This window comes from Alosa alosa, chromosome 10 (genome assembly GCF_017589495.1).
Source record: "Alosa alosa isolate M-15738 ecotype Scorff River chromosome 10, AALO_Geno_1.1, whole genome shotgun sequence".
Taxonomy (NCBI): domain Eukaryota; kingdom Metazoa; phylum Chordata; class Actinopteri; order Clupeiformes; family Clupeidae; genus Alosa; species Alosa alosa.
This window is the reverse complement of record NC_063198.1, coordinates 21,196,125-21,208,247: the sequence shown is the minus strand read 5'-3', so window position 1 is coordinate 21,208,247 and position 12,123 is coordinate 21,196,125. Positions and strand designations below refer to the sequence as shown.

General features: G+C 42.2%; 1 long non-coding RNA gene across 1 annotated transcript; it reads right to left on the bottom strand.

Annotated features, from left to right (window-relative positions):
- Window positions 1-4,589: 4,589 nt before the first annotated feature.
- Window positions 4,590-5,495, bottom strand: LOC125302086. The gene is made up of 3 exons (XR_007194835.1): window positions 5,373-5,495; window positions 5,149-5,262; window positions 4,590-4,714 (listed from the first exon to the last, which is right to left on the bottom strand). It is a non-coding gene; the product is annotated as an uncharacterized LOC125302086 (long non-coding RNA).
- Window positions 5,496-12,123: the final 6,628 nt, after the last annotated feature.

Below are 12,123 nucleotides of genomic sequence, written 5' to 3'. Positions count from 1 at the left end.
GCCCTGACTAAGTTCGTGTGATATATAAACCACAATGCTTGTTGATACAAGTACCAATGTTCGTCTAGAAAGTTTTTATTCACGTTAAGATTTTCGCCATCTTTGTCAATAATTATCGCTGATAAAGTTTCAAACTATGACCTTAACAGCCTTTCCACCAATCAGAGGCATCACTGTGGGATTGTTCAGGATTGTGGGTAATGAAGTACTTATCCAAGACATCGCGAATAAAAGACATTTATCTCAAAACGAGGTTAGTGCCCCGTGAACTTTTGCCGTCTATATGAGCATACACAATCGCTTAGTACAGCCGTAGCTGGTTTTGAGTCTACCATGTGCAGTTTTTATGGCTTATACCCGAATTGTCAATGGAGAAATTGCATTGAATTCTTACTTCCGGAAACTCCTGTGGGCGGGACTGTGATGCTCTATAGAGATCGCTAAGACATGTGACCAAATGGACGGCAACGTCATCAGAACGCAAAGAATTATGGGAATGTTTGGCTCGTTTACATGGGCTAGCATAACAGACCAGTGTTGTAGCATGAAAATAATTTAAAAAAAATAGCGTGATAACAGAATACAATCCTACAAAATGCAGCGGGCTAAAGAAAACATTGTCGGACCATACCGCCTTAAACTAAATCATAATGCAAAGACGAGGTATGACGAAAAAATAAAGGGAATCAAAGGACTGGATCCTTATGAGCATAGCGACTGGTCAGGGAACGTCAACCTGCTGCCCAACTTCCAGCACCCATATATATACAACTACATGATATTAAGTGTTAGTGCGTACACGCACAAAGTTTTCAGTAACTTCAAGTCGCTGCAGCAGGCCCAGGTCTTTTTTACAGATGGGTGGGTCCAGGACCTGGTGATGGTAAAAGTGGGGCAGAAAACTGTCGTCCGTTCAAAGGTAAGCTTATGCTAATGTTTTAAGCACCACACTCCTCGTTCTCACTCATCTAACTGCATGCAGTCAGAATTCAACAAACCAACGTAACTTACTAAGACAAACACATCATGCATATGTTAAATGGTAAATTGTGAAAAAAATGACTCGTTTACTGCTCTTAATAAAAGCGATTTCTAGTAAAACACTGTTGTTGGAGCTACTGGTGCATGAGCCTTTTGGCGGGTGTCTGACTGTATGATTATGATATTATGATAATGGGCTGCATTAAGATAGAGGGGAGGGATGAATAATGTAAAGGTGATGAATGGTTTACATGTGGGGGCTGGGGGCAGTGTGTTGAAGGGAGTGAGTTTACTGGTGTTGTGGACAAAACAGTGTAGTATGCAGGTAAGCCCATCCATCCCCAGCCCACTTTCAACCACATTGTACCCTGATTGGCTGCATGCATCAAATAGCTCTTGTGTCTTGCTAGTACTGCTTTGTATTTCTCTACAAGCTATTAATAATGATGTTATGGTCTTAGGTGAATCACTCCATGCGACTCAGCCAGAAGCCCCTACAGCCATGGGTCATACTTACAGCATGTGGGGAAGTGGAGAGAGCTCACTGCACTTGTATGGCTGGTGTGGCAGAGAAGTGCGCACATGTGGCAGCCCTCCTGTACAAGATCGATACAACTGTGCGTCTGCGGGGAAATGTGACTCCAACAGATGTTGAAGCGTACTGGGTGATGCCCTCCAATATAACCAAAGTGCAGGGAGTGCCTGGCCATACTATTGACTTTACAACAAGCTCTGCCCGAAAAAAGGCACTTGATCGGTCAGTGTGTGGAGACACCAGCACAGCACCCAAGATCCGGACCCGCTCAGGTGGCACATGTTTACCGCAGAAGACACTTGCTGATTTAAAACCCCTCACAGAACTCATGCATGCACACAGGTCCGGACTGTGCTCTGTAATGGAGGAATTCTGCCACCTCTATGTTGACCCCATTCAGCCATGTGTCCTGCCCAAGTCACTGCTGCGTCTTCGCGACCCACAAATGGATGGCTGTGACTTGTCGGTCCCTGCTTCAACACTGTGAGGGGCCTGACACACCTTGTGGCAGTGACAGCCACAGAGGCAGCTGCACTGGAAAAGAACACAAGACAGCAGCACAAGTCTGACATATGGCACAGCACACGGGCTGGAAGGATAACCGCCTCCATCATACACGCTGTTGTCTCCACCTCCATAACCAGACCAGCAAAGTCAACTGTGCAAAAGGTGTGCTATCCACAGAAACCTTCACTGAGACAGACTGACAATGGCCCAGAGGCCATTAAATGGGGGAGCAATACGGCAAGGGTCTCTCCTACATCACACAGACGGAGCTGCGGCACAGGGACATGAAAGTGGAAGACTGTGGATTTATAATCAACCCTTCTTTCCCTGAAATAGGCGCAACTCCTGACGCACTTGTGCATTGTGCATGTTGCGGGAAAGGATGTGTGGAGATTAAATGCCCTTTTAAGCACAAGGACCATAACATTCTACAGGCATGTACTGACAGGAGTTTTGTCTGCAGTTCACAGAAGGAAGGATGGAGTTGAAGCAGACCCACAAGTACTACAAACAGGTTCAAACTCAGATCTTTGTCACCGAGTCACAGTTCTGTGACTTTGTTGTTTGGACGACCAAAAGCCTTGCAACTGTGCGTGTCATGCCTGACGTAGAACTATGGGAGACACTTTTGCCAACAGCACAGACTTTTTTTTACAAGGTTGTCCTACCTGAGCTTGTAGCCCGTCACTACACTCAACCCCCACCCCCTGTGCCTTCAGCTGAGCTACCTGTGCCTCCAGCCGATTCCCAGCCCACAGACAAACCCAAAAAACGAGCACAGAAGAGCACAGTCAGAAAAACATTGGCCACATTACAGCCAGGTAAAACACCCAAGCACAAGGTTGTCCCACCAGCACCCCCCCTTCAGCTGACCTACCTTTGCCATTAGTTGATTCACAGCCCACAGACAAAAAACAAAAAGCGAGTTAAAAAAAAGACAATCAAAACACCATTGGCCACACTGCAGCCAGGTAACACCCCCCAGCCCAAAAGAAGGGCATGTGAAAAGACTGTGTTGTGGTAACCTGACCTGTCATCCAGGTATGTTGTGAGCAGTGTCCCCCTTTTAATCTGCCTATGTCAACGGTGATCCTGTGTGTTCGAGTTTCATGCCAATAAATTATTGAATCTTGTGGTGCTTTTGCAGACAGCCTGAAGAGTTTGATGACATGGTTGCTTGTGATAATCAGAACTGTCCTATACAGTGGTTCAATTTAGGTTGCGTAGGACTCAGCAGCGCACCAGCCAGAGAAGAGTCATGGCAATGCGATGCTTGCACAAGTTGGTTGGTTGTTACTACTTTAAGTTATGCAATTGTGTTTGCAACCAAAGAACACTGAGCACAATTCTTTCTTAATACAGATAAAGGAGGCAGAATTCAATTCAGTCTTTGTGCATTTTATTTACAGAGATGGCTAAAATCATTACATGTTTAGTGACATTACAAAAAATCTTTTGGAAAACAAAACATATTTATATATGTATATATATATTTACATGTGTACATATTTACATGTGCATATTTACATTAGATGTGAGCATGGTGTATAATTCTAACATGACGGCTTCACAACAATACTTGGACACATATTGGTCAAAGCACAGCACACAACCACAATTTTATCCAACAAAGTCTTATCCTCCCCCTCACAAGGCACCACAAATCCAAGGGTATTGTGTCATTTTAATATGTTGAACTTAGAGCATACACCCTATCACTTCGCTCCCGTGGATCCTAACATGAGCTAACTTCCTGGTCTCTTCCACATCTTTTGCATTAAGTTGGCTGTGGCCCCTGGTGAAGGCAGGTATTTTCAGTGTAAGCCCACAAAGGGCAACACTTTCTTTAATATCAAATCCACGGTCCGCTAACACAAGGTCTCAGGCGAGAGCTTCTGAAGAAAGCCACTGTTCTCGGTGATCTGCTTATCACTACTTGCGCCCCCACCCTTTGGAAATGAAAGAGATAGTACCTTGTGGTGTTATGCGATGAGATATTTCATTGTGTACCTGCTTTTGTAGTTTGAATATGTCTGTGCCTTTGCATGTAAATTTTGTGCCCTTTCAATGAAAAGCTCAAAGCAGTCAATAATGACAGTAACACGATTCCCAAACATTTCTACATACTGATGTGGCATGCTTGCCTGTATACAATGTCGCTTTGGCCAGTACACCAAAGGACTGAGGGTGTGCATGCAGTACATTGATGGTCTCAAAGAACAGATTGTATGCGGTATGTCGGCTAATGTCGAAGAGGTGTGCAACATGTTCGACAGGCAGATCAAGTCTTAAGAGCATAAGGGTCAGGAGGAGCATTTGAAAATGGGAGAGTTTTCTTTCTTTTGTTTTTGGTAGACTGGGAATGATTTGCATCAGCACACCCATCAACAGACTGAAAGATGGAAGGCCAGTGTAGTACTTCACCTTTAAATCATTGTTTTGAAAATTCTCATCAGGGCCTTTTTTGGAGCTCTCCCTTCAGTTTCGATTCTCCTCCTGCAAGCGGATTATTTCTTTGGTTCTAAGGGCACACTTGGTGCACTTTTTTGCTGTTCATCTGCATTCCCATTGGAGCACCAGCATCCCCTGATGTTTCAGTCTCCATATCTTCCTCTCTGCATGCATTGTCTGGGGCTGGTGGTAGGGGCTGAGTCTCTTGTCCTTCTATCTCAGCCACAGGTGCAGAGTAGTCTGATTGTAATAACAATAAGAAAAATAAATTGTCAATCTCTGTACTTGCCTGATGCCCAGGGCCCCGATTTGAAAATTCCATGTTTCTGCATCTGTGATCAGGGACCAGTTTAAAAGAAATCATTGATTCCACACATCAAGACATGGGATTTATGAATCTGGATTACTTTGATCCAAATGACAGTTTTGAAGAAACGGCCCAGGGTGTGACTTTCACACCATACTTTTGTTACTGATAGCTGCGGAGTATTTCAAGACTGTTACATTAGCATGCCAAATACCTAATGACCTCCTAGAATGATTGGCCTTTGAGTCAGAAAAGCTACAAATCTGTGTGAAAGGTACTTACACTTAGGTTCAATCCGTTGTCTAGATAGAAACACCATTGGACATAAAATATATTGAATCTACTTGCGTCTGTTACCAATATTTACCTGGGAACAAATGTGCTGGTTCATTCAGCTCAGTCTCAGGACCGGTGTGGACAGTGCCCGGAGATGGGGGTGGATTCACGAGACCTTCCATCTCAGTTGCAGATGTAGTGTTGTCTGACAGTAACAATAAAAATAAATGTTGTCATATCACAACCACTATTCCAAAGGAATCCAGATTAGCTATACACAGGGGACAACATATATTGTATTATTTTAAGATTTACCTGGTATAAAGGTGCAGCAATATCGAACTCAGCCTCAGGACCAGTGTGGGGGGGTTGCGGTTGTTGTGACCTCATTAAGCTCTTCTCCTAAGCCGCTTGAACCGGTCTGTGTTAGTAACTTTGACCTCAGTATGGCGAGGTACAGGGAAGGGGCCCAGTCAGGATCACACTCAATCATTTCATAAGCAGGTTTGCCTGCAAACAGTCACCAAATAAATTGCTATGTACCTACATGTACAACATTTAAAACTGATTAAGGTTAAGGTTACGTTTTACGCTAGCACATTGGAAAGCTAATTTTCTAGCCATTTCATGCTAGTTAACATTGGCCTAATGTCAAATCTAATGGTCTGGTTAAGTAAAAAAAAACGCTGGTTATTTGCCCACAACATAACATTTACAGAGAATAAGTAACTTACCTTTGTGAAAATGCTTTGAACACACCATCATGTGTGGCGGACTGTTATCGAAGGTAATCTTGGGCCTCCTTACTGCTGCTATCCATGCCATAAATTAAGCCTTTTTGTCACCTCTGAAACATGGCTTGTACTATTATTTTTCCACGCTGGAAAACGATAATAGGAAATTCCGTTCTTAAGCTTTACTCCACTTCTATCATGAGAACGACTATTACAGTTTATAACACAGCAGGTAGACGGCATCTTGAACACTTCCCAGCAATCAAGTCTGGCGCGTTTTCCTACTTGTTGTTTGTGCCGCGGATTCCCAAAATGCTTTGCGTTCACCACTGGGAATACGTCATGATGACGACACATTAGCGATCTTTATAGGCAGGTCGTGCACAAGAGATTTTTTTTAGATGCGTGCGACAAGCGGGATGAGCCAAGATCAGGGAGCATGCGTCCCTCTATACAGACATCAACCACATTCAGGCATTTTTGCCTAGCCCACATCTTAAATAAACATGGTGTTTGAATAGTCAGTTTAAGAAGAGAGCGAAATGAACCTGGCTAGGTTAAGAGTTCGTGATTTTTAAATAGTTTGCTGGATAAGTTAATGAAGCTACCAGAGAGAGATGTAACACATGGAATTAACAGGAAAGAATTGAAACAATTTATTTTCAACCAAAGGATATCTACTAAGACCTGAACAAAATCTCTTTCCACTTTAAGAAATTACACAAACTCAGCCAGCTGCTAGCTAGCCAGCTAACTAAAATGTTTAAATTATTTAAATTTCCCTCTGGATGACTAAAGTATCTATCTATATATCCATCCATCTATCTACCTGCACACACTTTGGAAACTAGATGATAATGATGATGGTAGTTAAGGTTGCCAACCATCCCGAATTTTGCGGGACATCCCGTATTTTGGGTGATTTTGATTTGTCTCGTCAGGGACAGCTCCATTCCCGATTTTCAATCACAGCTCATCGGCCTTGTTAACTTGTCAATAGTAGGCTATTGTAAACGCACCTGGAACCAAGTGTCCAGTGCCGCCGCTACCATGTGCATCTTTCACTGTGCGCACGCCACCAAGGGACAGAAGGGGCATCACAATTTACCCAGAGAAGCTTTGCTGCAAACTGCTTTTCACTCTTCTTAGAGAACGATTACAATGTCAAAATGCAGCAACATAAGGATGATACTTGTTGGGTCCTCAGTCTCCATTATGCAGCAGATCTAACTTGAACGTTATGCTACTCGTTTTGGGAATGAGAGGGTGGAAGTTTCCAGCTGGCATGTCATTGTTTGTAATTGATTACACCTTTTTAATATAAGAAACTTTTAAAATGAAATCATGAGAACAACAAAAACAATGCGAGGAGATTGCGGAATTATCCGGTTTGCACTATGCTAATGACCATTTATAAAATGTGAGGGCACTTTGATAGCTGCACGCACTGTGATTTGGACTGTGATAGAATAGGCTATGAAGGTCTTTGCCTTTGTGTAATGGAATTGTTGAGTCTTGAAGTCTTCAATAATCTGTTTCCCTTAAACTAAGCATTTATGAAGCACATGATAGGCTATGCCAATTGAAACATTTCAGCCACTCAGATAGCTAGGTGGCTACCAGGTTCATAATTCACTTTTAATTGTAAACAGAAAATATGTAGCTACATGCTTCTATTTCCACAGGAATGAAGGTTGTTTATACCAACTTAATATACTTATTGTGCTATAGGCCTAAATGTGGCACAAACAATGTTAGAGTTTGTGGAATAGCCATAGGCTATATTTGAATGGAGCTGGCAAAATATTATGAATATCGTGTGTAGACGATGCTCATAAAGCACCATTTGTAAATCAGTTAAACAGCATTTATTATTTTTTTGGGGGGGTGGGTCCTGCAAAGTCTGGAGAACTTCTGACAGCTTCTTCTACTGTAACGTAGTTAGCGTTAGCCTTTTCACAACAGCGACACCTCTGTTCAGGAGAATATGTGAAAAGGTCCACCCGACCATTGCTGAATAATGTGCAAAACCGTCCACCCTGTTGGAAATCAGGCCCTTGGGGCTTAGCCATAGAGGGAGGATCTACAATTAAGTGTTAATTAATATTACTACGCTAGGTCGAAGTACTCTCAAGTGCTATTGTGCCACACATTGTAGTTCTCCTGTTTATTCGCTTGGAAAATCGCCACGTTTCATGTTGTGTGACCTTACACATTTTTATCAACTACTCGTGCAACTGTATTTAAGTAGGGAAAATGTGGATGTCTTTGATTACTGCTATCTTCCTCCCTCTATGGCTACGTCTGAGCCCGCTAGCATAGCAACATGCTAACACATTCGCGCCGCGCACCAGAGCGTGCACGTACCGACACGGGAGAGGTATGACTCAACTCGTGAAAGTTAAGGTAAGAACATATATTACTACTGACATTGGGTGGCGTGTTCCTTTAAGATATGGGAGGGCTAGCTTAATTGTTTTAAAGGGACACCAGGCAACGTTTTCGTGTTAATTAATCATCTTCGTAAGTCGATATGATTATGATTAAATGACTCATTACGGGGCAAATGAAGGCTCTCTCGCCCGCCCCTACTGCCTGTAGGAAGAATATCCCACTTGCAAGTTCGGTGTATCCTACCCGCCGACCGAAGCAGGATCAGTTTACAGCACACAGAGGCAGGCTAGCTAAACGCTAGAGATTGTTGCAAACGTGTGTATACTGGCAGAGCCGGTGAAGAAGCAGCGAAAACCCTTGACGGAAGACGCAAAGAAAAGGAAAAGAGCTTCAGACCGAGCGAGGGGGAGTTTCGTAGAGAAAAAGCATCAGGCTTGCCTGGTGTCCCTTTAAAGGTACATTGAGGCTATCCTACATTTTTTGGACAAATATCCTGACTTAGACTGAGTCATTTGTCCCCAGGGCCATTGAACTGTTCAATGCTTCACTTAAGGGAAGAGGAGAGATAGACTTCTCCGCATAGTCTGTCTGCCTCTCCACCCTCTCCATGTTTGTGTGTGTATATATATATATATACATATATATATATATATATATACATATATATATTAGGGATCGACCGATATATCGGCCGGCCGATATTTGCGTTTTTTACGTGTATCGGCATCGGCAGATAAGCCGCTGCATTCGCCGATAGTTTTTTCCCCTTATTATTTACATACAGGCGTCCACAGGCAGCTCTGTGTTGCTGGAGACACTGCAATTCACGTGCAGACTGCCCCTTCCCCACAAGCAGAGTGCTGAAAGCCTGCTCTTCAAGACAACAGTAAACTTTAAACCTTCAAAGCATCTTTTAACTGTTTGACTTAGCTGAAATATTGCCATACACTTTGAAGGTGGAAGCAAGTTTGTGGGTCCAAATGGAAAACACAAATGATAGATAGGTAGGCTACTTTTTTTAATGCTTAATGATCGTTTATAAAACTGCTTGCCATTGTATTTAGGGGGAGCTGCAAATAGCTATTTTGTAGGCCAGGGGTGTCAAACTCAAATTCACAGGGGGCCAAAATTAAGAACTGGGAGTATGTCGCGGGCCAAGCGCAACATTTATTGAATAACCGATGTTTTTATTGAATTAAAACTATATACACACAAGAAAAAATAGAATGCAGGCATTTCTGAATATAGCCTAATAGAAAAAATATATTGAATATCTGAATAGAAAAAATATATTGGCCTATTTTTTGCAGGTGAACTATAAAATTGTAAATAACATTTAACAATTATCAAAATTGTAATTGTAACTATTAACAGTTAACAAACTCTCCCTCTGAGAATGGCCGTGCTGTTTGCGTGATATCCTGTGCAACAGTAAAACTCGCTTTTGCAGCATCATCACTTGTAACTTGGCTTGGGTAGTCTGGCTTGAAAGCAGACTTGCTTTCAATTCTCCCACCTTCTGTAGCTTAAGCTTTGCATCCAGATCTTTGTATTTGTCTTCATGTTTAGTTTCGTAGTGCCGTTTTATGTTGTACTCTTTAGTGACAGCTACGGTGAATCCACATACCCAAGCAAGCGGGTTTGTCCTTGAATAATATGAGCGTATAATAGTTTTCCCACCTATCTTGAAAGCTCCGATTATCAATCTTTAAACCGCCATTTTCGTTGATAGTTTGTCTGGTTGCATGGATACGTGTTTTGTTTATGAACAGAAAAGGCGACATTAACGATGCAACACATTTTGGGATTTGAAGTGTTATCGATGTACAGTATGTAGCAACTTGATGGGCTGCGCTCATGCGCTGAATAGAATAGCGTGCTGGGCCAGCTCTAACGCAGATGCGCTGAAGAGAATACTGTCGGGCCAGCTCAGATATGGATGCGTTGTATAAACTATGCGGCGGGCCACTTCTAATACAGATTGAATAATGACCTCGCGGGCCACAAATAAGCAGCCCGCGGGCCGGCCCTCAGTTTGACATCCCTGTTGTAGGCTATCCATATTCATGCGGTAGCTGTTACAAACACTGGTCATATGATTAAGTAGCCTAATGCCAATGTTGTTCCGTGGTATTTGTGGGAGTTTTATTCAGCGACCACCTGGCTGAGTGTTGGACGCGTGTGGTGTGTGTGTGTGTGTGTGTGTGTCTCCCTCCCTGAATGCCTGTTCTATAAAACATGCTTGCCATTGTATTTAGGGAGCTGCAAATAGCTAAGTTGTAGGCTATCCGTATGCATGCGTTAGCGGTAGCTGTTACGAACACTGGTCAATCATATGATTAAGTAATGCTGACGTTGTTCCGAGATATTTGTGGGAGTTTTATTCAGCGACCACCTGGCTTGAGTTTTGGACGCGTGTGGTGTGTGCGTCTCCCTCCCCCTCTCTCTTCGAGCGGGGCGGAGTTGCCATCGCATATCCGAGCTTTAATAATGAGAGACGTGTAGTTGAATATTAATTCGTGTTAACGTTTATCATGTACCAGACATACCGTGGATGCCTTACTTGTTTAGAGCCGTTTGCTAACGTTATCATTATCAATCCAGTTCAATGGTGGTTCGTCAGCTACCAAACAGAAGTTGGTGTGTGCGTCTGGTCTGTCTCACTCAGTGGGACACACGCATCACAGCGATATGAGAGTGCTGCGCTACCTGAAGGAGAGATTTTAAAACTTTGAGAGATACATTTGTATACCTTTTGACGTTGATGCCGTTTAGAACAGAAACATCTGACACCACGTTATTTTCCTCTGCTGATTTATGTTCTGTGGTTGTCAAATCTGGCAGCTTTTTTTAGAAAAATACAGACATAGAAAAATTTAAACCATGCAGTCTAAAATGACAAATCAAGCACTTTATTTCAATAGCTACTTTTCAGGCTTATTGTTTTCTTAAATTATTTAAATGTGTTGACAAAGGATATTTTGTGATGACTTGAATTATGTCTTATAATATGTTAGCAAGCAATGCATCATCAATTGTAAGATGCTGATGAAAGCATTTTGCACAGTTAACCATATCAGTGCACCCATCCATAAGTTTAATAAATGTTCCTTTTTTAAATTGAGACTTATAACATTTGTTATCATCATTTGTGTAATTATGTGTCATTTGTATGAAGTAAATTGAGGGAGGAAAATAAAAGCAGTATCGGCTCCAAATATCGGCTCAAGAAAATCGGCAGCCTGTATCGGTCATCGGCTAAGGCTGATGGAAAAAAATCGGTATCGGCACTAAAAAATCCATATCGGTCGATCCCTATATATATATATATATATAACTATATTAAGAAAAGGTATAAGTGTGGCCACAATCCGGCTGTGGCATAGAGGGAGGGGTTATGCATATGTGCTAATATAGCACGCAAACAGTGAGGCAGTAAGACAGTGGTAAAAAGTGGCTAGTGGACAGACAGTACCCAAACAGTATAGTTTTTTATATTACCTTGCCTACTCTGATATGTCCATATTTATTTTATGCTGGTCTCTAGACTTTATTCTTGCACTGTTGGACTTACTCATTTGCACCATCACCATGACACTCACACACACAGACCACCTTACCTTACTATGCAGAGAATCACAGGCTCAGTCCCTGCACATTGCAAGCGCCTCTTGATTAATCACCCACTATGTGGATACTGTTTTTAGAATTGATTTAGATTAAGTGTTATTTAGTATAATCCTTATCCTTATTGCTTAGTGTGTTTTTTATATTATATACTTTTAATTACTTTTTCTGCTGTTAGTGAATGTGTGTGTGATGTCTGTATGCTACTGAGACCTTGAATTTCCCCTTGGGGATCAATAAAGTATCTATCTATCTATCATACCAGGTAATTTACCCCATTTGAAAACGATTTAAAACAAAAGCTACAGCTC